Source organism: Vespa mandarinia, chromosome 8, assembly GCF_050613455.1.
Source record: "Vespa mandarinia isolate Hongniang chromosome 8, ASM5061345v1, whole genome shotgun sequence".
NCBI classification, from domain to species: Eukaryota; Metazoa; Arthropoda; class Insecta; order Hymenoptera; family Vespidae; genus Vespa; species Vespa mandarinia.
The window spans coordinates 1,358,450-1,365,000 of NC_140817.1; positions in this window are offsets into that span (position 1 = coordinate 1,358,450).

Consider the following 6,551-nt stretch of genomic DNA (forward strand, 5'->3'; position numbering starts at 1 on the left):
CGTGGCCGACGCGTGCTCGCGAGCTACGGCCGAGCCTAGCGATCTCGATCCTTCTGATCCTTCCTTCCTTCCTTTCCTTTCCTTTCCTTTCCTTTCTTTCTTTCTTTCTTTCTTTCTTTCTTTCTTTCTTTCTTTCTTTCTCTCTTCATTCATCTTCTTTCATTCCTTCTCTTTCTTCCTTCCCTTCTTCTCTTTATTTTTCTCTCTTTACTCTCAAGTCATTCATTCCTATCGACAATGCCTTCATCATTCCAAGAAACTTATGCTTGTTATGACGATGATCTTCCTTTCTTTTTTTTTTTTTCTTTTTTTAACAAACTCCTTTTTCTATTATAACGATATTTCTGTTAATACAATATTGTTTTAGGGAAATCGTCAAATCGTACATGGTATATGAAGATTACTTGAGTAGATAGAAATTCGATGATATCTCGATGACGCAGTAATATTCGTCGCAATGACATTTGTATTATTTAACGATCTATGGTTTAGTACGTTTAATAGACAAATGTAACGGGATATATATCGAATAGATCGATTCTTTTAATAAAACGAATACGTTTCTGGACCATTTGTCTCGGTTGAACGATAAGTTCTAGTTTTGACTTTCGATCAATCACATCTTTATAAAAAAAAAAAAAAGAAAAAAAGAAAATAAAAAAAAAATCTACCGTAACGTGTTACCATAATGATCTCGCATTCGAAATGAATTCGATCGGCGCTTTCTTTTTTTGTTTTTTTTCTTTTCTTTTCTTTTCTTTTTTTTTTCTTTTCTTTTTTTTTTTGCTCCTGTTATATCCAGACAACAATATCTTACGAGGAAAGGAATAATCCATTATTATTTGCTTCGATCTCGTGATGGACGAACGCAAAAACAAGAGATAAATGATAAAGATAAAAATTAGAAGGAAGTTAAGAGAAAGAGAAAATGTTTCGAATGAGTTTCGTTTAACCGGAGAATAAGAAAGTGCTGAATACAATCGGCTCGTTGTTTCTTTTCTTATTTCTTTCTTTTTGTATCCTTTTATTTCTTTGTACGAAACGGTAGCCACGATGCTTCGTCCCCTTCAAGGGTTCTCCACGAAAGCGTGTCTGTCGCGTGGAGAAGAAAGTGGGACGAAAGGTCGATCCCGTTTTCTGGCTCGTGAGTTGAATCTTCGATTCGAGAAGCGCCCAACGAAATTCCCACGATCGAGTGGAATACGAAGGAGAAAAGAAGAAAAGATGAGAGAGAATTCGGACGAGTTTGATCGAGGCGCGAAGAGAGTTAAGCATTCTCCGTCTGCTTTCGACAAAATCTTACAGCTGGCTGACGGAGGAAAGTAATATTAAAGAAAGACAGAGAGAGAGAGAGAGAGAGAGAGAGAGGGAGAGAGAAAGAGAGAGAGATCTACGAAAAAGATGTTACACGATTCTTACATAATTACTTACCTGCCTATTGGAAGATCGAAGTTAAAGGAAATTACATTGATACACGACTTTTCGTGTGACCATAATCTTCTCAAGAAGTAGTCAAAGAAGCATCAAGTGTAAAGTATTTTTTTCCTTTGATGACAAGGTACGAAAGAACGGTGCATAAGTGGTTCAACGAGTCATCGAAAAGGGAAAAAAAAAAAGAAATTCTTCTCGATCGCAACCCAATCATTAGCTTCTTCGCGAAGATAAAAATATATTTTTGCGTAAGCTTCGTTTCGTACACGTATGTGTAAGTACTTATTTATACCTTTGCGATAAAACGCAAAACATCGTTTTGTCAATGTTGTATAAACGACTTTTGCATTTACCGACTCTTGGGTCCATTTTGATCCGGTTCGTTAAATATATAAATGAGTCGCGAGGGGTGGGGAGAATTGGGTGGGGCGTAATCCTTCGAAACGGAAATAATTTGGCAACTGCCGGTAAAGTACTCGTTAAAGAACACGCGATTTTAGAGAAAAACTTTGCGCGTAACGTCTATAGTATTTTAATTTCATAACTTTTTATCGACACACAATCGTTTCGTGTATTCCTAAGGTCATTAGGGAACACACATCTCTATACCTAATTCTTTCTATATATATATATATATATATATATATATATATATATATATGTATATATGTATAATTTAGATTTCGTTTTGATAACTAACATAATTAATATCGTTCTCATTTACTTTTAATTATTACACGATGCATCGTATCGTCTTAATGAACCTCAACGTTATACAATTTTCTAAAGACGTACTCGTGTCTGCCTTCACTGTTTACAAAGAATATCAAAGAGGTAAACTCCTTCAAAAGGAAAACATATACTGAAGGAGCATTTCCTGTAATTAGGAATAATGACATGGGCGCCTTCGTAGGCCGATCCATAAGGATGATTATCATCTCTTTTTCCTCCTCCGTCTTCTCTTTTGCTTCCTCTCCTCCTTCTCCTCTTTTCATTTCTTCTCTTTTCTCCTTCCTTTAGCTTCTCGATCATCTCGATGTTCCGAAGCCGTTCATCACGCACAAAAAAATATGAGAGAAGTAGGAGAAGAGAAAGAGAAGGAGAGATGTATTAAACGGAAAGAAAGAGGGAGAAACAGACAGAGAGAGAGAGAGAGAGAGATGACAAGGGAGAAAGAAAGAGAAGGGAGAAGAGAGGACAACCGAATCTGGCCGTTACAACTGGAGGAGCGTGGGAAGGTAGAAGTCGCGAATCCCTGTAAGGAACCGTTGTACTTCCTGAAGGAGGTCCTGCACCTGACGTCCTCGTTCGTGAGAAAGGTTCCGTCTTGGGTGCGTCCTTCTCTCTCTCTCTCTCTCTCTCTCTCTTTCTCTTTCTTTCTCTCTCTCTTTTTTTCTCTTCTTTTTCTCTATCTTTCTATCTCTTTCCCTCCTCTATCGCGTAACGGCCACGCGAGCAGCACGCTTTCAGCACGTTTCGATTACGTGGGAAGCATTTCGAGCCTCTCTACTAGCGATCCGATCTTTCTACCCCCACTACTTGCAAACCCGTGACAACTTTTCTGGGTGGCGGACCTGCTACCGGAGCTACCCGAAGACCATGATCTTTTTCTTCTTCTTCTTCTTCTTCATCTTCTTCTTCATCTTCTTTTTCTCCTACCTTTTTCACTTTTTTCCTTTCCCCTTCCACCTTGATCTTTCTTTTTTTCTAGTGGTTATTCTTTTTATTTATTTTTTTTTTTTTTTTTTTTACTAAAGAAACCCTGACGCAATAAAGAAAATCAACCTCCCGATTGGTAGATTTCTCTCGATCGAAATATCCTTTTCCTTTTTTTTCTTCTTTTTTCTTTTTTTTTCTTCGAGAGAATTACACAAAACATCTTGTTATTATTTATTCGTTTATTTATTTGTTTATTCGTTTGTTTTTTATTTTTCCTACGGTCGAATGAGTAAAAAGAAATAGAGAACGACGTTAATAAAGAAAGGAAGTAAATAGATTGGCGACATTCGTTGCGATGGAGAAACGAGTAGAGAAAAAGAAAGAACGAAAGAAAGAAAGAAAACAAAAAGGAAGAAAAAAAAGAAGAAGAAAAGAAAAAAGAAAAAGAAAGGGAAAAGAAAAGAAGAAAAGGAAGAAAAAGATAAGGCAGCATAAGAGTCACGACTTCTTCAAGCGTTAATAATAATTTCTCGTGTCTCTCGTGGGAATGCTCCCCCGCGTCGTGGCCGCACGGTTCGATCCGCCGGCTTACAAAAACGCGTCTGCCAGTACCGAAATGATCTCTCTTGAAGAGCGAACGTTTTCTAATCCGTCTACACAATATTCCATCCACGGCGACTCTTAATCCTTCTAAATGCATCCCGCTCGTTCTATACCCCGGTCTCGTTCCCTTTCCACTTTTGCATGTTGCTTGTAAAGGAGAAAAAAAAAGACAAGGCGAATACAAAAAAAAAAAAAAAAAAAAAAGAAACAAACAAAAAGAGAGAAAATAAATAAAATCGAATACTCTTGATCTTATCGAGACGTGAAACGAGCTATCGATTATTTTATTATCGATCTCAATAATGTCGATCCTATATTAATAAGGGTCGGCTCGATAAAAACTATAACCGTTCCAATAGGTATATCATGAACATAAAATTTCATGGTCAATGTTAATTGAGAAAAATATCAATGCTAGCCCGCCTATCCCTCTCCATCCCTATCCAACCCTGATTGGGGAAGTGGGGGGGGGGCGGGTGGAGGCCCAATTAACCGAGAAGCTTGACGATCTTACAAATTGCCTCGTCATTTCGTTTTAATTACCACAGGGAACATTGGTTCCGTTTTGAATCTTTAAACATGATAGAGATATAATCAATCGAGAAGGAAGGGTACGGTCAGAGTGGAATAGTATCGGATCGAAAAAAAAAAAAAAAACTTATAGCGTTTATTTCAAGACGTATTATAGTTCGTTAAAACTCAGTCAAAGATTTTAATGGTCTTCCCTTTAATGGTCTTTCATTTTAAAAACAACCATTATTAAAATTTAATCGAATCGTCGAAAAGTAAAGCGAACGTTGCGTGACGTTCCCTTCATTCTGTCCCTTTCTCAAGGATTGACAAAAGGACGTGCGTTCGAAAAGAAGGTAGAAATGAGAAAGGAGAGAGAAAGAGAGAGAAAGAGAGGGAGGGAGGGAGGGGTGACATGGCCAAGGGTCGTAGGGACGAAAACGGTAAAAGCCTTTTGACGAATAGCTATGATTGAAAAGATTCCTTAGGATCGTCCTACGTACTTTTAATGCATAGTACACGCGCAGGATGCGTGCCGAAAATGGTAGCAGGGCGGAGCTTAGAGAAACGAAGTGAAAAAGGGAGAGAGAGAGAGAGAGAGAGAGAGACCTATCTCGATCGGAGTTTTACATCTATTTCGAGGGGTGAAGACAGAGAGGAAGAGGAGGAGGGAGGGCGGCTGTGCACACCCCACGCTCGCCACCTGACGCACCCTGCTCGTGGGAACCGAAGAAGCCCATAGGAATTTTTCTCAACACAACCTTCACGCTTCTTCGAGCGCACGCTTGCACGTGCATCGCAAACGCATACATCTGTATATACATTTGTTATGTGTATGTGTATATATATGTATGTATATATGTATGTATGTATGGACGCGCGTGGTTTGTTCGTGGCACCCTCGTGCCTTTATACCCTTCTAACATTCACCCTGAAATTACCCTCTCACTTTTCTCTCTCTCTCTCTCTCTCTCTCTCTCTCTCTCTTATTCTTCTTTCCTTCATCTTCATCTACCACTTTTCTACTTCTTCTTCATCTTTTTTACATAAAAAAAAAAAAAAAAAAAAAAGAAAAAAAAATTAAAAAAAACGTAATATAATGGAATCCTCGAGATGCACTTAAATATTCTAATCGATTCTAATATATACATATATTCTTTCTTTTTTCTTTGACAAATTTAATGCCATTGAAATCGATCGAAAAATGTTTACGTATAGCGAACACGAATTTTTTTTTGTTTTTTTTTTTTTTTACGATAGGTATCAGAAATAGTCGTCTATGTAGTTTTTAATTTATGATTAGAATCCTCTCTCTCTCTCTCTCTCTGTGCATCCTTCTCTCTGGCAACATATCAGACTAGAAAAAAGAAGAAAAGAAAAAAGAAGAAAAGAGCAAAGAAAAATAAGAAGAAGAAAAAAAAAAGGAAAGAATAGAAATGTACGTCCGGTCGATGCGATGCGCGTCGTGTTTGGGTGGTGTCATAGAGATAGTGCCGATGGGAATACATGGGAATAAGGTGCGTGACAATATTCATCCGTCGCACGAGAAAACCAGTAAAGCTCGCTTTACGAGTGAGCGCGAGCAGCGTGAAAGTATGTGGGAAGTCGATTGAGATTCGAGGGAGCGTTCGGCCCCGACGCAGCCTCGCGACGTGCGTCTTTACGTTTAAGAGTAGAGGAACGAGGAGAGGGTGCTAGAAAAAGAATGAAGAAGGAAAGAAAATGAAATTAAGAGAAATAGAGAGAAATAGAGAGAGAGAGAGAAAGAGAGAATGTAACTAGAAAGAACGAGAGACGTCACAAGCTGGATTATTGCGATGCTGAAACAATGGCCTATTTTGTATGTACGAGCACGCGAAGAACCACGATGAGAGTGAGTTAGATAGATATAGAAAGAAAGAGAGAGAGAGAGAGAGAGAGAGAGAGAGAGAATGTAGGAGGATAAAGGAGAACCGAGCGTGCCGCGTCGCACGAGCGCGGCGTGCGCGACTCTTGGGATTCTATCGACAACGACGACTCTCCTACATTCTATGTATCTATGTATCTATGTATCTATGTATCTATGTAAGTATGTATTCCATCCGTATATGCATGTACACTCGGTTGCAAAAGCAAACACTCGAAGGAGATACTTAGAACTAATAATACTGATATACCATATACCATTGTACAATAGTATGATCTTTTAACGGAGTACTTAAACTTAAATACAGTGTTTGTGAAGATAAGGATATATATATATATATATTACATAAATTAGATATTAGAATATAATGAATATTCAATGACGGATTCAAAGAGATGTTATCCATTCTTTTTTAAATTCTATGTCTCTATAGACTTTTAAA